We start from the raw sequence: 23,401 nt of genomic DNA, 5'->3' as shown, positions 1-23,401 counted from the left end.
AGCTCCCCTGGAGAAGTCTGAAATGCAGTCACTGCATGCACAATCTCAATAAATAATGTCAGCTGAGAACCAGGCAGGAAATAAACTCTTCTTTACTCTGAAATGTATAGTCTTGTCTAATACCTGGGGAGTGTCATGTGAAGTTAGATGAGATTTTCAGAAAAACTCCTTAGTCAGATGCTGTTTGTGTCAAGGTAATTTTTTTTCTCTTTTACCTGACCTGGTGGATGCTTCCAGGAGGGAAAAGAAATCCTTTCAAATACTGATAGCCACAATCATACAACTGAACTTTTTTTTTTTGTGCAGTAGCTGTTGCAAATGCTGTGTTGGAAAGAGGCATTTCTTTGTCTACAGTAAGCTCTCAAGTCAAATTCAGTTATCCAGGTTGTTATTGGTATTAGGTCTGGCTTATTGTTGTGTATTTGTGGGGGGAAACCAAGGCAGAACAAGAATTCTGTGATGATTCACTGGATTGAGACAGCTTTGGTCTTGGCTGTCCTAAAAGTGAATATTTGGAGTAGGGTTATGCAAAACTGGATATTTGTTTGTGATTAAAGAAAATGGAGCATTGGGAGACACCTTTGTGGTACAATTCTGAGTCTTTTGTAATAAATAACATGTTATTATTTTTCTCATAGACTTCACCTGTTCTGCACATTTTGAATTTTCAATTTGAATTTTCAGTTTTAGACTTCATCTAATGCACTTGGTGTATTTCTGTCTGTCAGAATCTATAACTGTTCTGATGGATTGGTGGTTTGGAGAGCATTGAGAAATGGTTACAGTGGAGTTAAGTAGAGAAGGTTTTGACTTAGTTCAGACCCCAATTTTGGGTGGCAGTTTTTCTAATTGCCCACAGGTTCAATTGTTGAGATGACATAAACAAGAGAGTTCGTGTTGCTGGTTGTAAACTGAAATTTCTTCTCATGCCAAGGTCCATAGATCAGTTTTCCATCTTCCTTCCATACAGGGCATTGTTTCACCCAGTGATCCTTCACCATTAACAGAAAGGTGTCCAATCATTTGAAGATACTGGAAATAGAGAACATGCTGTTTCTATTCTTATTGCAGCAGTTTACCATTCTTATTATTAAAAGCTTTATCTAATTTCAATTTGCCTCACTTAGGGGCTTTTTTTTTTTTTTTTTTTTTTTTGTCATTGGGTCTCATTAGACTTACTCCACAGGATTTAAACATTGGGGGTGCATTACAACTTCTGATTTTTTAGTATTTATTTCTTTATTTTCAGCACTTGGGTGATTTAGTCAGTTTTTAATCCATTAAATTAGATCTGTACTTTAGGGCCTTAAAAACCTTACAGAAGTCTGAGTATTTCTGCTCCTGCCTTCATCAGCCAAACTTGTAATCCCATCAAAGAATGAAGCACTTTGGCTCTGCAGGAGCTGCTCATGGAAAATAGGCTACAGAGACATTTTGAGCAACTGTTTTGCTTGAGAATTAAAACATTGTGGAATACTGTAAGTAAAAGAGGCTTTAAACATTTCCAGTCCTTCAGTGTTTTCAGATATCTGTGCAGGTTAATGTTGGCATCCTTTCTAAGTGTGCATGTAGTTTATGGAAATTCCCCTGATGTTTTGGCCAGCTTCACACATCTGGGCCTTTTGCTCAAATTTGTATTCAAACCTTGAGCTTAAGAGTGGATTTTGGCACCAGCTTGACTTACTTTCAGTAAATTTATTTCCCCACCCCCAGGAAAAAATGTGACAAGTTTGCATTTTTAACAAAATGGACACTGTTTGACTGCATTGCTGTTCATTCCTCATGATGCTGAAAAGTTACAAAGTAGAGTGAGCTTCTTATTCTGTGTAAATATTTTTTTTTTACCCATTAGGTGCCTGAAGGTTCAAACTGACCTTAAGTTACATTTTACTTTCTTAGGGTTATTTAGTCTTATGAGTATATCTTTACAAGCATTAAAAAAATGGAGAGCTTCTTCTATAAAACAAGTTAACTAGCTGTTTGTTATGAGCCCACATATATAACCCCCCCCATTCGTGTGTTTTGCAACACACAGGGAATTTGGAGGCTGATAGCATGGCCATAAGCTGTTTTTTCTCTTGCCTGCATGTTTATTTGGTGCTAAGGTAAAATAACATAAATTCTTTCTAGATCTCCCTACCTCCACAATTAGCAGAGACTTAAGGCTTCAGAGGAAAACCATGTGTGAAAAGTGAGAGTGTGCAGCCAATACAAGGGCAGTGTCAGAGTAGCAATGACTTTGTTGCCTCCTGTGCCTGGTTTTGTTTGTGTGATTTATTGACTGTGGTTTGTTTGTCACTTTTTGTCTCTGCCTTCAGAATGTTTTCTTTTGAGATGAAAGTGTGTAGCTATCACATAACCATCTGATCCACCCTCACTGTGCAGAGGAAAACATCTATTTCCATTTCTTTTTACATGGATGACTTCTGTGGGAATCTGGTGTTTCATGGGCAGGCTACACCTTCAGCATCAGCACAAAACAAAGTGAAAGTGGGAGAAGAAATCAGCATATGGCTTGATCCTATCTCATGTTTAGAAATGGAGTTATTTTTACTGCTCCTTTATAAAGGCCTTCAGCTAGAAAACTAACATCATAGAGAGACTGTGCACTAATTCCATCAGTGGCAAAAAGTTTTCAGTTTTTAATACTGGAAATCAGGTCAAGATATGTGCACTTCCAAGCCTTATAAAAGGCTCTTTCTCCTTTATTGTCAAATCTCTAATTGTGATAAGTAAGAGCAAATATTTAGTCTTAAGTATAGCCATTTTGGATTTGTCAGAAGTGAATAAGAGAAGAATAAGACATTCAGGTAAACACTAGCACTTTGGCATACAACCAGACACACAAGATCTAAGCAAGTCCTTGATTCTGCAGAGCTCACACTGCTGTAATTCCTACCCAGCACAGCACTTAAACACATACATACCTCTAAGCATTTACCTGCAGGGATCTATGAGGAATACTCATGAATTTAAAGACCAAGAGACAGAAGTGGTATGTTAGTGCAGGGATGGAATGCCTGTAACTTTACCTTATCAAGCCTACCTTCCTTTTTGTGTATTTTTCTTAAATTATTTTAAAATATAGCTATTATAATGTAGACCTTGCTCTGTCTCAAGGGTTTATATTTTTATGTATGTTTCATTGGATTAAAAGCAAAAAATATGATGGTTTTCTTTTGTAAAGAAAAGGTAATATTTTCCCCTGGGTATTGCTGCACTGACTTTCCAGGCAGAGAGGAGCACCAGGGGAATTGTTAGTGTGTGTGTTAACTCTAAAACCTGTTTGCATCCACTGAATTTCTTTATCCATTTTACTGTAATCCAGCTGTGCACTTTTTGACAACACTGCAGGTACAGTTGTGTCTCAGTCTAAAGAATGGCACAGAAGGCAAATGTTTGCCCCAAAATAATGATAATAAAATGCAAAGTTTCTGTGGTGGAATTGGAAAAAAGAACGCAACTTAAATGCATTGTTTTGGAATAGTCCAAAAACTTGCAAAATACAGTGCTTCCTTTTAATCCCTAGGGCTTTTTCCACAAAGATTTATTCATTGTCTTCTTTATTGGTATTAGTGGGCAACCAAAAATCAGAGACTGGGCAGATGTGAGGAAATACTGTCCTAAATGCCTGCTATTGAAAACTTTGTGAAAAACATCTTGGATGGGAGAGACTCAGAAAAATACAGAAGTGAATTCACCCTTTTCACTGCTCTGAGATCCACTGCTGACTATGGAGATGGTCTGATCCTCCTTCTTTCAGTCCTATTCACTAAGAGATGGGCAGGAAGAAAAGCTGGTAACAGAAGGCAAATATCTATGTTGTGAGAAGGCCAAGGAGTTTGTGAAATGTCCTCAGGAAGTGAAGCAATAAAAGATTTCAAGGTGTAAACCAAGGAGTTACCTTGGGATTTGCAGAATGGACTTCTGTGTGTGTTCTGGCTGTGTCAGAGGTTACAATGACAGTGTTTTATAATGCTGATTGTTATCAATCAGTGTGACAGATCCAAAGCATAGCTTATCCTTGTATTGCTTTTTGGAAGGCTCATTAAATGTTATTGGCTGAAATCTGGAAAATATTTTTAGTCAAAAATTACAAGGCCTGTTTTGACCCCTGTAATAAATATCTTGTTTTAGGTGAGATTAATTAGGATGGAGCAAATGAAGCAAAGAGATCAGAACTCACTGTGAATTCAGTTCAGCTGGTGCTTGTTCAGTGCAACTATTGCAGTCAAATCAGCCTAAGACCACTGGACCTAGCAGAATAATACAGACCCCAGTGAATCCAGGCTTGTTCTTGGAAAAGGGGAACCTACTCTTTAGGATCAGTTGTTTTTCTTTCCAACTTCTTTAAAATTCAAGATGTTTTATGATTATATGACATGAATATTTTAAAGCAATTCTGAGAAGAAACACAAAGTCACGACTCATGTCCCAGCATGTGCCTAACTTAGCATATGGTTTATGATTCCTTGAGTTTTCTTTATTAGTTTAATGAAAGAAAATAGTGGTGCTTCTGTGCATATACAATCAAAAGGTTTAAATTCTGTGGTTTTTTGAAGGTAAAGTATGTTACTCTTTAGTAGATTTATGTAGTTGATATGCCTGATTTTTTGGGCAGGTTTTTTTGTGGTTTTTTTTTTCCCTTTGTTCTTGAAAAAGTCAGTGAAAATTGAAATAGGCTGGTAGTGAGCCAAACAATAAAGTACATATGGACATTTATTGATAGTAGTCCCCATCCTCTACTAAGTCACAAAGATAATAGAAATGCTCACAATATAACCTGAAGATTTTTATCCTGACCCTTTGCCATTTAGGAATTTCCCAGCCTTGTAGTAGATATTAATTTATCTTTCCCACTTCTCTGTAGGTTTTATATTCCTGTTCTTTAACTCTTATTTTTTTGTAAACAACATAGTACCCTTTATGTGTGCAATGACAATTTTTGGCAGATACATATATATAGAAATCTTTCAGGGGGAAATGATCTAGTGTAATGGGGTTTATGTCATTAGGATCAAAATTGAGCATATACTTTTGATCTGTTTTGTAAGCAGCACCATGAAAAGAATTCACCCAAAATGTCAAAACCCAATGTTGTAAGTGCTATATTTTCTTACTTCTTTCATTTTCATCACAGATCTTTTCACTGTAAGGGAGAGCTAAAAAATTCTATAACTTAGAGCATCTTTTCAATGCTGAAAGGATCATGAGAAAGTAACCAATCTAAGGAAGTAAATGACAGAAAAACTGGTTGAAAAATGAGGCTCTGTTTTCTTTTTCTTTCAGTTTTTTTGCTACTCAGTGCAGCTGCTGAGTAGCACAGGCCAGTGAATCTAGGGGCTGTTTCTGGTTGAGTATGTGTATCTTTGCCAGTTGAGGACTTCCAGCTTCCTTTTAGGCATGGGAAGTGCTTGTTATTTTTAGCACTTAGCTGATTTATTTCAGTTAGAAAAAATGTTGAAAGTTTTTTGTAGGCAGCTGCTGGTTAAGGAGGAGAATCATTTGTTGCCATTGCTGGGGCATGGAGTAAATGAGAATTAACTGGGATTTCTGCATGGAGATCAGTGAAGGGACAGAGCCTTGAGGAAGCTGGGTTTGGTCATTTTTGACCTCATGGAGAGCTGGATCTGCCCTTGTGCTTGACCAATAGCAATACCTGAGAGGCAGCATGGTGAAAATGCTGCAGTGAAATGGAACAGGAACAAATGGGCTGACATGAGAGTGCCAATCTTGGTAAGTGGTAAGACTTAGAGAATTGGGAGGGGCAGGAAAGTGGTAGAGAGTGAAAAGAAAGGAGCATCCAGCACTGGAGATATGGGGGAGAATTACAAAATACTAGTTCAGTGACAGTCTGATGTGTGAATGTAACCTAATTAGAATAAAAGTCAATTTGGTGCTCGCTATTTTGGTATGATACATGAGTAAGGCTAAAAGGAGAGAGGGCAATCTCTCCTTTCTCACTTTTCCCCATGAAATGCTAATACATCAGTAGGATCTCAGTATGCTTTTGGCTTTCCCTTGGGGCTCTTTGCTTTATATACTATAACTTAGGAAATTACTCTCTTGCCATGTGTAATATATATTAAAAGATGATGCTGTGGAAACACTTAGCTCTTAAATTTTACTGTAATACATTAACAATTTAGAAGTTATACAGTGAAAAACAGTGGGTGAGATCTTGCCAAAGAATGCTTAACTATTGTGTTGTTTTATTCTGCTGGGGAACTTGGGTGAAGGTGAAGTATACCCTTTCTTCCTCAGTGACAAAGATTTGGGGTTCTGCCTCTAAAAGTCAATCTAAATCATAGGATGTGACTCCAAAACTTGTCACTTGCTTGTAATGGTAAAAGAATTCCATTTCATGTTGTCAACTTTTCATTACTCCCTGTGTCACAAAAATTGTTCACTTCAAATCTCCAATGTTCCTGAGCTGAATTAAATCAGCCGGCTTCTGGTTTGATGTAGTATTTGCTCTCTGGTTGCTGCTGTTGTCTTTTATCCTCTGAAGGAAGTTGAAGTGGAAATACAACTGAATGTGCTTTTCAATAATGAGAGGGAGGAAAGTGTACTTCATATGAGAACAAAAAGCAATCGCAGCAAAGAGCAATTTCTCCCCATCTGAAGAAAGAAACCTCAAAGAAATAAGAGGAATGTTTTCATTAAAAAGAAGGCCCTCTGTAATCTTAGTCTGTCATCTTCCACTGCAGAGCTTTCATCAGTAGCATTCCTCATCCTATCTTATTTTCTAAGCAAGAATTAACATCTGATAAGTGATTCTGTGTTAAAGGGAGTTGTGTCACCTGCTCAGGTATAAACCCTGCCTGGCTTTGAGGAGGGTGTGGTGCAGCTGCTTTTCTTGGAAGATCCATGCCCAAAGCAGCAATCTGTTGGTCAGCAGGTTCATGGTGTCTCACCAGGACAGCCTCTCAGCCCTCACTGAGGCTGACAAATCCATCTTGGCAGACTGACAGAAGGTTCAAATGCAATGACAGCTGGGAAATAATAAGAATTTTAGAGAAGGTGACCTGTGAAGGACACACGAGTGGAGCTGGTTTCTGCTAGAGGGAAGGGAGTGAAGGGCATTGAGGGGCAGCTTATCGGTGGTTGTTGGAGGCAGAATTTGCTGTGTTCCTGCTGGGCTGAGTTGCAAGGCTTTGGGCTGTGCTGCTGCTCAGTTTGCTCCAGACAAACAGCAAAATGCCCTCCTTGCAGTGCTGGGTATAAAAGGGTGTAAGGCTGCCTGGGGAAGTTGCATGAGCCCTCAGGGATTTTAGGAATGTGGCAGATGAGTATCTGGTGATGTCAACTTAATTGATACTGAATCAGTGATGGAGTGTCCAGAAGTCATTTCCAGTACATTTTTCTGTGATCCATGTTGTACATAAAACACAAGTGGTGGAAAAATATAAATGATATAAAAACCAATTCTGACCCTTGTGAGTACTTTGATTTAAAGCCCTCCTGCTCTCCCTCCCTTGTGCGACTGTCCGTGCTTATCTTTCATGGGAGCCTTGCTGCTGATACTGCAGAAGAAATCCCGCTCATTGCACTTGGGTTTGTTCTGTTTCCTCTTTCCTACTTCATGTGCTTAGCCTGTAGATTTCTTTAAACATAGAGATTTTGAGTATTTCAAGCCTCACTTCTTCCCTATTCAAAGTGATGAAGGAGCAGAAGAAGACCTTATTGCAGGTATGATGTGGAAACAAAATTTACTTTACTTTGGCTGACAAGTACATGCAAAAAACTGTCTTTTATTCTCATAATTCTGAATTTTTTTTTGCCCCTTAGTGGTTCAGGGAGTAGCTGTGGAAAGTAATGAAAGGATTTTTTTTTTTTCTGATTAAATAAACAGGACACTTTCACCAGGCTTTAGCCTTGTGGAAAGCTAAGGTCTAAGGGAGTGGCAGAGACTTCCAAACAAGTGCATAAAGATGTAAAGAGTTTCCTGCCTGTCTGAGAAACTAGACTTCTCTGATTTAAATATTTCAGTCCACCTTTACTCTCATGACCTTGGTTTTAAATTTGTCCTTTCAGTCTTTGGAACATTCTCCCATTTTCCTGAGAGACAGAACCTGTCTTATGAGATTTCCATGTGTGACTTCAAGCAATTTACATAGAAATGTCAAAGTAAAGCTTGCAATGGCTTTACCCTTGGGGACTCACATATGGTAAACAAAATACAATAGGAGTTGGGTAGTAAAATACAAGTGCTCATCCTCAAATAAGGGGTTTTCTATCTCCCTAGTAAAAAGCTTTGTTTAAATTAATAATTTTATTGATCATTGCTTGGCATAAAATGACAGCTGTGGAATGTGCTGAGAATTGAAGATAACTTAGTTGGGCTATTGTAAAGAAAATGAATATTGACAGTCTGTCTATTTTTCCATGTAATTAAGCAGTAATAATCAAAGCTCAATGCTTTTCTTGGAGATTAATGATGACTTCCAAAATTAATGGTGTGAGGTGAAAGCAAGGACCATTAGCCATAGCAAATTGTTAAGAATCCAGAAAACACACTGGGCTGAGTAACTCAATTTGTTTTATGATTGTTAAAAAAATTTCCTCTGTTTATTTGGGAAAGATGGATATACCTACATACTAAATAGTCCAACATTTAACAGTTTCATAGCAAGCAGCCAAATGAAGAGCAGGCTTTTGTTTCAGCCACATCTGGGAGCAAGGCTAGTAACTCTTTCTGGCACTATTGCCTGAACTCTGCCTTTCACCACATGGATCCAGGGTTCACACTGGTGCTTACTCAAGTCACTCTCAGGTATGAAATTGCTGCCCTGGTGGGTGATAAAAGCAAAACCACCATGTGGTGTTGTCAGGATCAAATCCCACCCAGGCTTAGTGCCTGGTCAAGGAGCCACATCAGCATTTCCACTCTGCTCATCTCCAAAATGACTTCTTGCTTTTTTAGAACTCACCCTTCATTATTAATGCTTTCAGGCCAAGTAGAGGACAGCAAAAAGATGTGTCAGGAACTGGCCATCTGGGTCTCTGCTCCCAGGGAGATGAGCATTCACTACACTTGGTAAAAGTGATGTTCTTCAGGTGCTGAGTTGAATCTGGCACTCACTGCAGTCAATGGCACAAATGCTGTTGAGTTCTTTGGTGCAAAATAAAGTTGAAAACTCTTCCTTTTTCTCTTTTTTCTTTCTTATAATAGCACAGATCTGAAGTAATTTAGTTGAGATCAATGAAATGACATCTCCAGGAGGTGACTCACATCTAAGCTAATACCAATTCATGCTGCATTCCTGCCACACTTCACAATGAAAATACTCCTGTTTCAGTGAGATGTACTGTGAGAAAAATACTTTTAACTAAAGCTTTTGAAGTGGGGATAGTTTTTGAGATTTTAAAACTGCTTCCAAAGTGTTGTAGTTAAGTTTTAGCTGTGGGAGGTAGACAACCACCCTTTGCTCCTGATTTTGCCTAGGCAGCAATAACTGGACACCAGCATTTCACAGTATTTGCACTAATCTCCTTTTTCAGACATTCCTTTGCACTGACTGTAAGTGACAGCTTTAATAACTTAATGAATAACCAGAAAAGAGCAATGTCTGCAGACAGCTGTGGTGTGAAAGACACGAGTATCTCCATTATTAAAAGGCCTGATTTTCACCTAAGAATGTTCAACTCTATTTCCTGCATATTTCTCTTGTGCTTGGGCAGATTGACTTGTGTTTGAGAAATTAAAAAGAAGCCTGTTTATGCATGTATTTCTTTGGAACTATAATTCTCTTTGAAGACCAGAATAAATCAGTAATCTCATTCAGAACAGTTTCCTGCTTAACACAACTGAGCATGTTGCAAAGCCAGATGGGTGCATTAGAGGGTGTGGGGGGTTGGTTTGTTGTTTTACTTTCTTTCTCAATTAATTGCTCATTACAATTAGTTTCTTTATCTTTTTGTAGAAGATTGAGACAACAGAAATGATCTGGAACTAAATGAAAACCAGCCAACAAACCAATCCTTCTATTATTTCTGGAAATGTTACCTTTATTGTTGTCGTGGAACAGAACACAGGTTTTGGCAATACTAACAGCAAGATGGTACAAAAATCATGATTTCTGCAGCAGATTGCATAGTGTAGAGTGGGATCCTGCACAAGTTCATGAATAGTTGTATGTGACAATATTAGAAGCCTTGAAAGAAGTTGTCTCAGATCAGTGTTGATATCAAGTCTCATTAATAATCACATAAAATGATGTATTGTCTGGTTTTGGTTTTTTGTATAACTTCCTAATACTTTGATTTTTGCACGTGCTCTTTTGTGGCACTCCATCATATCCCTGCAAGGCATAATTTTTGTTCCTCCTGGCTGGTTTTTGCAGCATAGAGCAATTGCTGAGAGCCTTCACAGATGTCTGCTGGAACTGTCTGGAGTCACAGAAGTAAGCAGCAGCATTTTACTTTAGGCTCATAATGCATTTGTGAATGCCTAAGCGTTGCCATCCTGTCCTTTTTAGCAGGAAGGGAAGGCTGACCCAGACTTTCACCTGCTTTGTAGTGCTGCTAACACAGCAGGGAAAAGTTATGGGATGTCTGTCTCCCAGTGCAGTGATGCATTGTCTGGCTCCTTTATTTGCTGTAGACATTGCTAATGCTGTACAGGGCCACAGAAGCAACATATGGCAAAACAAATTGTCTTTAGAAAACCAAACCTCAGACATGAGAGTACCTAACAAATGTGGGAGCACTGGCCAGAGCACAGTGCTACCAACAGAAAGGTTGGAGCATGTGGAAGTGCCTTTCTCTAGCCCAGAATAGCACTGAGAGAGTCAGACCTTAAATCTTTCCCTTCCTCTGACCTGCTGTACTGCTTTCACTGCTTTTCTAGCCAGATGTGCTGGCTGTGGTAAGGATGCAAAGCTGTGACACAGCTTCACCCAAAACCTGTTTGACACTCACTCTGCAAATCTGAGTGCCCTTTGTGCTGCTGGGATGGTGGAGCAGCACGTTCACAAGGAGCACTGCAGACACTGCCTGGTAAAGGGGGATAGAATCTGCTCTTGCCCTGGAAACACAAGCTGTGGGAGAGGCATGAGCAGCACTGTGTGCCTGTTGATCTGCTGGAAAACAGGAAGGGTATTCAGTGAATGCTGGCACTCCTTCCTTTGGGGTCCTGTGAGATTTGACTTGATTTTTCAAACCTCTAGACTGGCTGTATTTAAATAGAGTTAACTAGGCTGTTGTACCACTCTTGGGCATAATTGCAAGGTCCAAAGCAGCTCTGCATTTTTCTGTCACTGGAGCTTTCTGCACTAGCTCTGAGAACTTTGTGGCACAGAAATGCTTCTCTTCATTGCCCTTCCCCACCACAGCTGGCAGCTCTCTCCTGGGAGTCAGATCAGAATTTCCTGCTCTTGTGAAACACCATGGTGTGTTCCCTTCTGGACTCAGCTCAGTGGAAAAGCAGCACAAGTGCCCCTAAACCCCTAGTTTGCAATTGTTGAGCAGTGAGATGAGATGGAATTGCTATTTGGTTTTCAGAAGCTTTGCTGTGCACTCAGCCCATGGGTGAGACTGAGCAGGATATCAGTGCAATCTGTGATTTCAGTACAGCTGAGATAATGTCTTCTCTGCTATGGTATCCGCTCTGTTATGTGGTGGTAAGACATTTCATTTTGAAATTTGTAATTTTCTAGTGCTGTCAATGATACAGCTGCTCACCAAGGCATTCTCCATGCTGGGAAACCCCAGCAAATGTGCTTTGCTCCTCATTCATTATCTTGCTATGAAATATAAAGATGGATTTATCCAGCTACTTCAAACAAAATTATTCTCTTGTTGAGTCTCACAGAATTCTTTTCTCACCATTAAGTTTTACTGCAGCAGTTCCCACACCAGGAACTTAATGTAAGTTGTTAAGTGGTTTTGGTTTTCCTAATTTTTTTTTTTAAAAGTCTAATCCTTCTCTTGTTACAGTAAGTGAAATGAATATTAGATGACAGTATTATGACTGGTGTATGGGTCTAGACTGCTACAAAGCTATGCAGTTGTTTTATCACCTCCTAAAGCTGTAGAAAAACCTATTAAAACAATAAAATCAAAACATTGGAATATGAGCAGCATGTCCACACAAAGTGTAGCAGTTGTTCTTCACTTGAGCCCTCTACATTTTCTGCATTGAGATGGAAATTTGCCAGAAAATCAACATTCAGGCCTTGGCTGTGATCACTGCTCATACTAAACTGTTATAGAGATGTTGGCAAATACAGCTGGGATCAGACTCAGATTATTTGAGGCAAAAGAACTGCAGGGCATTTATATTTTTATTGATGGTAAGCCTTTCAAACTTCTCAGGATTAAGGGAAGAATAGAATTAAAATTATATTACATTTCTGAATGAGGAATAGTAAATGGCTTTTCAAAAGCTTCATTGAGTTTGACACAAAAAATTGATAGTTGTATAGATGAATGTTACAGAAGTTGGTATTTATGGATGAATTTGAAAATTAGGGTGCTATCTCAGGCCATGATGCAAGTGAGAAAATGAACACATTTTTTAAAAAATTTATTTTGTCTTTTTCCGGATGTGATTACTGAAATTCTCTTTTGCCTCAGATCAAGATCAGTTTCCTTTCTAGGAATGTTAGACTTCCTAGCTTAAAACCAAAAAAACACATTTATACCTGTTGCTTATCTGTGTTATATTAACAAAGACAGTGACTTGGCAGCTTTATGTGTTGGTTTTTTTAAAATGGATTTTAGCCTTACAAGTGCTGTATTAAGTCAGCAGTTTTCCTATACACTTCCATGGGGAATTGCACATAACCTACATATCTTGGAGTATTTCAGAGTTGGTAATCTGCCCCAAGCTCACTTGTCAACATTTGTCTCCTGCCTTTCTGCCTGGCGCCTGAACAACACAGAAAAGGAAAATGAGAATCTGGAGATGAAGCCTGGGATGTGGGAGCATTTGTTCCACGTGGGTCTGTGCCCAGGAGAGGCTGCTCGTGGGCAGCTCCCAGCAGATGGGATGTGGTCTGGGAGGCAGAGGGGGATGCCTGGGCTGGCTCTGATCCACACCTGGCATTTGCACCGTCTGATCATTGCAGGTCATTATGGAGCCTCACTCTAGGCTTTGCTGCCTCAAATAACATTTCAGCCTTGCTGCTGCCTGTCACTTGCCCAGAATTTCACATCTGAATGTTATTTTAAATATTGGTATCTTTGACTGGGAGGTACCTTACCATCCCTCTCATCCTCTTTGCCCCAGAGGTTAAACAGAATTGTTGAATGCATTTGCCTCAGTTGAGGGGTTAGTTAGCAGCTGCATGTTTGTAAATGCTCTGTATGCTACAGTGAAGTGAGACCTGAATTTGCTCTGTGGTCTATTGCTGCAAGCTCACAGAAACAAGGTCAATTATGGAGGAATGCCATAGCAATCAGCATCTTACCCAGGGAGGAATATGAGAAGGATTTCTGACTGCATTGGATGCAAACTCGAGGGAATGCTACAGAGAGCTAAAGAGATTTTATTAGTGGTCCTGCCTGGCAAGGACCCTGCCTTGGGCCACAGTGGAGTACAGCTGTAGAGAATTGCAGGGCAAAGACAGATCTATACTTTCTCATTCCATTAGCAAGCCATCTCCCAGTGACCCTTTGGGGCATCAGAGGCAGCTGATGCCATCCCTGCTGTGGTTGTGGAGTGTCTCAGCTTTGGCCAGTCTGAGCAGGGTGCTCTCTGCCTGCTGTCCCCAGGCTGCTGAAGAGGCTTCAAGAGCTGTTTGCAGCCTGGATGTTTGTGTAAGAGCTGATGCCAAGGGAAAGAATGGCTCTGTCAAGGCCTTCTTGGCAGTGACAACAAGGAGCATAAGCCTGTGCTAGAGGAGTGGGAGCAAGCAGGAGAGCAGTGACAGCACTTTGCATGTGTCAGACAGGGAAGCAAAGGGATGTCTGCAAGTGCTGAATGGGAGCTTGCCTGGAGAGTGGGACCACATGGTCTTGCAAGTAGATATTTTAAGAGGTGTTGTGCAAGAAGAACTTTCAATGTTTAGGTGTAATCTGAGTGCAAAGATGAGGAGGGATGTTAAATTTTTTTCTGCAACTTCTTGATCAGAGTTGCACCCCTGAAGTCTCTTGAAGCAAGATCCACAGATCTGGCCTTATGTGGCTTTTGCTGGAGGGTGAATCACACTCTCCTGCTGTCAGGCCCACTTCTTTTGATAGTCCTGCTGGGTGTTCTGCTGTTTCACCTTAGTCTGCCCTCAGGGCTTCACCAGGAAGAACTGCATCAACTCTGAGTTTTGCTTACCCTTGAGGAGCACCAGGGGTCACAAGAGGGAACCTAGACCCAGATGAGTGATTTTTCTCTATGAATAGGCCAGCACACGTTGGCTGTTTGATGATGCAAGGGGTGTGTGTCTCTGGCCAGTGTTCAGGACTCTTTGTTCAGCCCTGAGAAGAGACCACAATGCAGCTTTTTGCAGCAGAAACCCATCCTCTTGTTTTCATCCTCAAAAGCAGCACATGCCTTTGCATGTGTCCCTTGCTCCTTTCCCCAGGAGAGAAGGGGAAGGAGTGTGGGTTGACTGACCATGGCAGACCATAAGATGGAGGGTCACCATTCATTCAATGGTTTATGGTTTGTCACACACCACACGTGCTCTGAGCTCAAGCCAAGTCCATCAGTGCCCCCTACAAACAGTGCAGAGCACAGAGCAGCAGCTGAGGCATGCACACAGTGACCACAGAGCTGTGAAGGTTTGCCAGGCCTGGTGGTGAGCTTTACTGGCAGCAATTAGTGATGGTGCTCATTTACTGCCACGAGGAACTCATGCACAGGAGAACTTACTTTTGCTTCCTTTATGGCTGCAGGGCAGAATGTCTGTGTTGGTCCCAGCATCAAGAGCAACTGTGATTTCTGCACCCCAGAGAGCAGAAATTCTCCTTTCAATAATTAGCTGTTGGCAAAACCACATGCCTGCAGCCTTTTTTCTGCTTCCTCCATGTAAATGAGCAAGCCATATGTGTTAGGAAAGGAGCATGTGGGAAGAAATGTATTGCTGCTGCTCCTCTCCATGTCACCAATGCTGCAGTTTAAATCTGATGAGGATCTGATACAATAGGCTGGCCATATGGAGTTTGAGAAAAATACTATACTGCCCATTTTGACACTTTGCAGCATAGATTTTTACTACACAGATTTTGCATTTGCAAGTTTTGTGTTCTTGCTTAAGAGCAACTGAAATTAATGCTTGTTTTTTTTGAATGAAGGAAGAGGCTGCACACATAACTTTCCTTTATTATCTAAAAATTCAGCAGATATTCACTGCCTGCTTTTGTCCAGAAGAATGGGGAAAATTTTATTGCTCTGGCTGTTTCAATTCTGCCTCAGTTTCTCTGCCAGGTATTGTTATGGGATCTGCACTAACAGGTTTATGATGGCAGAGAAGATAAACAGCTCTCCTGACACAGTCTGGCAGTGCTGTGCTTCAGTGTCAGCTGCTGATGGTATCCAGGGATCAGAGATGGCAATTCTTGGCTTTTTGGTGAGTTGGGACAGTCACAGATCAGCTGCAGTTCTGGCCATACCAGCACATGCTGCTCTTTCTGTTTGCTTGTATTCCTTTTAGTCTTGCAAACTGTGTGTGCCTGTAACTCTACATCTTTCCTTAAACTTCCCTTTTCTTTTTAGTTGGGAGTGTTCTTCTGTTTGACTTGTTTTGGAGGCCGTATGCTTTTGGAAAGTTTTCCTGGATGAATTAGGTTTTGTGAGCCATGGGGATTGTTGACATCAAAGTCTACTAATATGTGAAAGCTATTATGAGCTCTGATTGTGAATTTTGTCTGAATAGTGCTCATCAGGTGAGAAGTGTGACTCGGTCTTAAGGAAACAAAGACTCATGAGTGGAAACTGTTCTCAATAATCAGGAGGTGAAGCCATGGAGCCTTTTCTATTGTGGCTGTGAATCTAAGCTGATCAGCAGCTGGAATGAGACCCTTGTTCCCTTCTGCTGAAAGCTTCAATTGATTCTATATCCTGAGCTTGTTACTGCACAAGCCAGCTTTGTGATTTCCCCAGTCACTTATCTCTCTTTCCTTTTTTCCCCCCTTAATTTTTTTCTTTCCCTCCCCCCTGTCCACCTCACACCACCAGTGGCTGCAGGCTGGAGGGAGATGTTGAGACAGATATTGATGCCAATCTCAAGGTGCAGGATGCAGTCCTGAAGCTTTTCACTCTCTTCTTGCTTGGGTGATTCTTCAGTTAACTTTCTGAAGTTATTTAACTCAAGGTGTAGTCCTGAAGCACTGCAGCATGAAGTCATTAGTCATGAGCAGAATCCTGACATCCTTCTCATGCTTCAGACGATAAAACCTCTTCTTGCTGAGAGAGCTGGAACCTGCACTGGCACTGTCAAAAACTGACTGGTGTTTGTGCAACAGGAAGCAATGTACCATTTCTTTATTCCTCCAAGTGCCCAAGAAAATCAGCAAGACCCTTCTGTGGTGCTTTATTTTCCTTTCTAGATAAGTCAATATGTTTACCCTATATTTGGAAGTGGGAGTTACAAGTGTATTACCCTTAGGTGTGCTGCAGTTACTACTTTATTTCCTTCTGAAGTGCTGTAATGAAAAATGCAGTTATCATCATGCTTGTTTTGAGGGACTAGGAAAATGGCAGATCTCAGTTAGTGATGCCTGGTGCAGATTCCTTCTCAACAGCCCAATGGCACAGAGTAACTTTGAAGAGGGCAGGGGCTGCCTGAGGCTGCCAGAGCAGCATAAAAGGGATGTGAAAATACTTGGGAATTACTTTACTATATGCTTTTATTTTATAATCTCATCCTGACCCCTTTTTCCTTACTTCACTTTAGTCCCTATCCAGACAAGTGCAGTGTTTCTGAAGTGACTTCAGTGGTGAAATAAGGAAAGAATAACAGAGACTGTACACATCCAGGCTGAAGGCAAAGCTTTGTGATGCTGCTAATAAGAAACAAGAGAGAGGGGCTGAGAGGCAGGAACAGTTCCTGCTGAACTCTGAGCTCTCACCTAAGCTGATGCTCCTTGGGCTTGGTTAGGGGCTGCATTTTTTGTTAAGTCAGGAGTTTACTAGTAATCCAACAGGGGTTTTGTTTTTTTAGTGTTAGTTTTAAAGGCAAGCAGTTGAAACTGTGAACTGATAATCTTCTCTTAAAACGTTATTGTATACTTTGTCAGTAAAATAAATGCTTAGGAGGAGACCTGGACCTCATAGAGAACCTTTCAGGCTGAGGGGCTGGTGAATGCCAGAAATGACACAGCTGATGGCTTTGCCACTGCTTTGAGTCACAGTCTGGGATCATGAAACAGCTTCTTTGAGCTCAACTATGGAATCATTGATAAATCTGCAGAAGTTTGTTTAAATACCATAAAAGGGAAAATCTGACTCCTAAAATCAATTGGCCACAGCAGGATGGGAATCTTTTAATCACTGCTGTCCCATCTTCTGTTGGGTGTGCCTAAAATACCATGGCTGAGCAGAGAAATACACAAGCCTTTTCCATGGGATTTTCCTTTTCCAGTTTGGAAAGGGCTCACAGCTCACTGGCTTTTGTAATTAATCAGTATACATAGTCTGATTCTTGGAGGCTCCACTGGAATTTATACATGTGCTAAGTATTTCACAGGTATCATATAAAATTTGTTCATGTGGATCTTTTTATAAATTAAAAAAGTTAACACTCCAGATAGGTGCTAAGTGAGTTTTATCAGGATCTTGCTGGATGTAATTCCTGCTCTGAAAATCCCATTAGCACTTGCTCATTTCTTTCACACTTACTGTTCAAAATGTGCCCTGTGGGCCCATTGAAAGTCATCTGACCATATATCTGCAGGGTTAGGATGAGAATGAGGTGAATTAGGTGAATAAGGGCTGCAAATATTCAATAATTCTTAATTACAGGTGATAGAGAGATTATTAGAAGCCTTTTTTTTTTTTTTTTTTTTTATTTTTTAAATTGACATTACATTGGAGGACTTAATTTTTCCTTATCTTGTTATGCACCAGTTAATCTCTGAAAGAAAAATTACTCCTGATAAGATGGTGTTTCACATTTTTACCCACTTCTGGCCTGCACCTTTAGGAGCAGAGGGTAATCCTTGTTACAGGGAGCATTGATGACTGGGCCCAGTAAGGATATCCACAGTAACTGGATCTGCTCTTGCAATGTCTGACTTCATTCACCTAAAGCCATCAAAGTTCTGATAATGGAAAATGTTAATTTTCAATTCTTATCCTTTAAATTATGCTGATGCATCATCTTCTGGGAGTGTTTGTGGGGTGTAATTTAATAATATTTTTGCACCCATGGATTGTGCAATAGGTAAATTAAAATTAAGGCATTGAGCTGAGGATATCTTTACTGCCATTAATGAAATGATTGTGCAGTTTACAATTAGTTTAATTTTTTTTTGCATAATGCTGGTGGTACCTAGAGTTTTGTTTATCAATTTCAGTTTATATTATTCATAAGCAGAGAGAAATGCATAATTCAATAATACAGTCTCTCATGCTCTGTTTTGTGATTTCCTGACTTAATCCCTATGAAACCCTATTAGTTGTGCTCTCAATGAATATTTATCTCACATTCACTGGATTTTGGCCCTCGTCCTGGTTAGAAAGGTTGCTGTAGAGCATGTGTAAAACCAGGACATGACAATTGTGGTGCCATGTCTTTCACTCAGCTAGCTGGAGTTAAAATAACAGCTGGCAGTGGTAGATCTGCATTCTGCAGTAGTGCAGAAGTGGCCTGGAGTCAGAAGTGACCAGATCTCCTGTGGAAGGGCTGTGGCAGCCTCTTGTCAAGAGTCACAGATGGCAGATTAGTGAAAGCTGAGCCTGAACTGATGCTGGCCATCAAATCCTGAATTCAGTACTAGTGGGAACCAGTCCCTTGGTCCTGCTTTCTCTATGTATAAGACCAGGAGAGTCTGGCTTGGAGATGTAAAGAAAGATGAAGCCACAGGAACAGCACCAGGGGTGATTAGATTTGGATAGTAGGGAAAATTTCTGAAATGGGGTGCCTAGGAAAGCAGTGGTGTCATCATCCCTGGGGGAATTTAAAAGGCTTGCAGATGTGGAGTTTAGGGATATGCTTTAGTGGTAGGCTACAGTTAGACTCAAAAATCTTGAGGGTCTTTTCCAACATAAATGATTCCATGATTCTGTGGAAAGAAGTCAGAAATAGTGTGGCTTGTTCTTTTCTTGGCCCTCTTTCTGGTGTCCCATATTCTTGGAGTCATCTGTGCTCTTCTCCTGTGCTCTTTTGGGAGGCTCTTGAGTGTGACATAAGTACATCCTTGGAGGACCTGTATTGAAGGCATTCTGGGCATCTTTGAGGACTTTTGAAGAGAAGCTGGGCTGGTATCACTGCTGTCTAAAACCAGTGCTGCATTCACCAGGATCTCACCTAAGCTTTCCACCATGCACAGCAGAGGTTATAGGGAATGGCATTTCTCATTTCTGTTGCTGTTAACACACACATTCATTCTTTTGTGATGCCAAGTGTAAAAGGAACATGTCAAGGCTGAAATCTGAAAGGTCTTTTCCTGGCTTTGGTTTCTGCAGTGTGCACACACAGCATCCCTTCAATTCTGTTCCTGCACAGAATCATGTTTCATATTGCTTCAGTGCTCTCTCTGAACTAGTAAAATGAAAGAAACAAAGTACAAGCCTGTCATTTTCTGACCACACAGACAGGCTGGAAGCTGTGAGCTTGCTTGCATGTCTCCTAGGGATGGATGTGACCAAGTTATGTTTCCATTTCAGTCCAGTGGCATTGTTACAGCGTGCTTTCCTCTTTTTAGTTTGACTGCTTTCTTTAGTGGCTGTGTCATTTACTTTAGGACAAGGATTCATTTATGGCCTTTTCATTTTTAATTTGCTTTCATCCTTTGATTTTATGTGATGCACAACTCTAAAACATCAGTGTGCAAAAGAGGCATAATGCTTTGATGAAAACTTAGTGCCAGAACTCTCACTCCTTGTCCTCTGCCTCTTTCCCTACCAGCAATGTGCCCCTGGAGCAGAGCTAACCCCACTCTTTAGGAGGAGAAGCAGGGGAAAGCTGAGCTGAGATGCTGCTCAGAGCAATTTTGAGTTCATTGGGGAGTGCCAGCAGCTCTGGATTCCAGTCTGACTGTTCTCTTCTGCTCAGGCAGGAGCTCTGTGGTCTTTCTCTTGCCCAGCATGGAGGGAATGTGTTTTTAAACAAGACTCTGAGAGTCCATTGACTTTCAGTTGAGAATGAAGGTGATAAATGCCTTACTTCAATTTTATTGCACAGAAAAATGTCTTATGCTTGAGTTTTCTGGCACCAGTTCCTGTGACTTTTGAGAATAGATAATAACTCATTCTAGAGCTTATTTAATGCTGGTGAAAGTGCTGGGTCTTAAAGAACTTCCACATGGTCAGGTTGTTCCACAATTATCTGTTGTAGGGCTGTGCATTGATCTGAGCAGCACAGGCTGCTCTTGGCTCCAGGTGTTTGAGTTCTGCATTGTTATGGAGTAACAGTTTGTGAGAAGTTGACTCTCCAGTTTAGAATAATAAACTGAGGCTGAGATTTTGGATCTCTTGTGTGTGTCTTGTCACTGACTTCCTGTGGTAATGATTTATTCATTTTGCCTTGGGGTATTTGGCATGGTTACACTGTAAAAATGAGAAACAAAGTTGGATGTGATTAAAGTAACTGGAGTGCTGAGATCTATAGAAAGATGTCTCTTCCTGTCTTAGGGGAATACAAAGTGGATTTCTGTTGTTCCAAGCTAAGCCAGTGCCTTTTGTCCAAGCTCTGTAAATACTCTTACTGTGCTTGCTCCAGCTTTGCTGTGACTAGTGATTCTTCTCATCTCAGTGCTACCTGGTTTAAAAATGGCATTTTTTAGTTGTGCCTATGAGCATCATCAAAGGCAAGGGGCAGACAGCATTTGACCAAGATGTGGAATTTTTTTCTCATTATGAATAATTTAAATTCCTTAATTGAAGCACTATTTTGTGGTCTTTTTTTTTTTTTTTTCTTGAGGCAGGTAAATTAGCTGCTGAAGAAAGAATGGTTCCACTTGTGTAGAACACCATCATTAAAGTGTTCTTCAGGCCTGCCATTTAAATTTGCAAGGAAATCCATTCCCTAAAGGAATAAAAAGGGCAGGATTGGTGGCCAAAAAGTCAGGGTGAGTTAGTCACCAGAAAAATCTTTTATTCATGGAATTAATAAATAAGGGAGAGCTGCAAAAGACGTGCTGCTGGGTTTTGTCACAAAAATGAAATAAAAGCAATTGCAAATCTGGCTTTGTGACAAAATGTCACTTCCAGTTTAAAGGATGGTTTAAAATTGAATACAAATACTGCTAATCAGTTTTGTCCTCTTTGGAGTTTGTTTGTGCCTACTATATGGGTATTTTTAGGTCTGAAGGCTTCCTTTATCCATGGAGGAGAATATCCATGGAGAGCTCTGTTCCATGCAGAAATCTTGGCCAACAGAATCCTATCCATTTGAAGCTGGTCTCCTGCCACTTTGCCTGGCTTGCTGGAGCATATAAGGTGCTGGTGGTGTCCCAAACAAATAGGAGTTAGGGCAGGCAGAATCCTTCAGACATCCCTCCTTTTCCCTCTCCTTTACAATTTGTAGTGATGGAATTTGTGCCTTTTGGCTTTAGAGACTGAACTGTTAAAAGAGAAGTCTGCATTTTTAAATAAACCTCAGCCTTGAATGTGATAGTTTATTTTTTGCTTGTTCATTATTTGTCTTTGCCTAAAAAGTGTCTCTAGATACTGTGCATTTTTAATCCCTGTGTCCTGACCAAGCTCGTTCTGAGCAGCTGAAGAGAACAAGCAAAAGGATCTTTTCTTTCTTTATGGAAACATACAGAAAAAAGCTCTCCTTTTTTTCCTGTTTAGAAAACCCACACAGGTACATCCATTAAAATCAGAAAAGGTTTTTTTTATGGGAGTGCTTTACAAGCAGTTCACTGAGAGGGAAGCCTGTGGGATGTCCTTTTTGGGCTGGGATACACAGACTCTTGCAGTAAGAGCAAACCTTTGCACCCACACGTAGCAGGGCAGGAGGATGGATAGTTTCCCTAATGCTTCAGTGGGCTCTTGCAGAGGATCAGAGCATCCCACAGCACTCAATGCCCAACTCTGACTTCTCTCTCCTGTGAGACAGGCCTAACTGCTACCTAATTCCTGTCATGTAAAGTTGTTTTCAGGAAGAGCAGAATCACATCTAGAGTCTATGAAAAGCTTTGGAAAGAAGCTTTAATGCTTTTCAGTAACATCCCTGACCCTCTTTATTTTTCATTTTGCCATAGTGCGATTCATGTGATGGTTTTTTCCTGGAATACACTTACCATAAATTTGTGAGCATAACAGTAGTTCTGAAATGTCATATATGGCATGCATGATGATATATTGATGTTTACTCTGTCCTTCCAGTCTTACCTTAAAGATTTGAAATTAGAAAAATGAGTTTTACAATTGCAATTTTAACTCCTAGACAATGGCACCAGCGTAGTTTATGACCTCCTAACAAAATTATTCTGAATCAGCTTCACTTTAATTTAACAATATAATCTCTGCTGTTTTGTAAATACAGCAGGGCAGTGAATCTGCTTGCTGAGTGCCTACCCAGGCTCCAGCCTGTATTCATAATAGCATGATTTTCTTGTCGTAGCAGCTTGACCAGATGTAATTACAGTGCCTTCAAAAGACTGTATTCTCAATTTAAATGAGCAGAACGTGAATTAGACCTAAAAATATCATTTAGGATAGCTAGGATCCAAATGCAGTACGACTGTGTAATTAAGGTATCTTTGTGTTCCTGCAGAAAGGATTGTGTTCAGAATGAATTTCACACACCTCCTGCATCACCCACTGCAGTCACAGAATAGATGAGCTATATTTTATTGTCAAAATGTGAATCAGTTTTGTGGCCTGGCCTGTTGCAAGAAGGTTCTGCCACTGGTGTCTTGCCCTGCTAAGATTCATTCACCACCAGCCTGCATAAGCTCTGGTTTTGTTTCATACAGCATGTGATGTCAAACACTGAAATGGAAACTTAGCAAAGATTTTTTGGTTTCTCTCCTGTTTTCATACTCACTTTTTTCCCCTCAGAGAGTCCAGGAAAGTTTTAGATTTTTGGGAAGAGCACAGTCCTTCATCTGAATCTCTTCTTAGACCTCTTGAGGTCAAGTTCTCCCTTCACAAGGATGGACTGTGAATACACCTAAGCAGCTCTACCTTCCCTGTGCTTCCTACAGAACTTTCTGTGGGAAAAAATGGTCTGCTCAAAGGCAACAGAGCTTTCTGAAAGAAATCTTGTTTGTGTGGCTGCGTGTCTTTTTAAGTCAGTGGCCCTGAGCTCCTTTCTTGCAAAAAGGCACAGCTTTATCAGCTTCAGAG

The sequence above is a fragment of the Erithacus rubecula genome (genome assembly GCF_903797595.1).
Source record: "Erithacus rubecula genome assembly, chromosome: 9".
Lineage (NCBI taxonomy): Eukaryota > Metazoa > Chordata > Aves > Passeriformes > Muscicapidae > Erithacus > Erithacus rubecula.
This window is presented reverse-complemented; position numbering follows the sequence as displayed.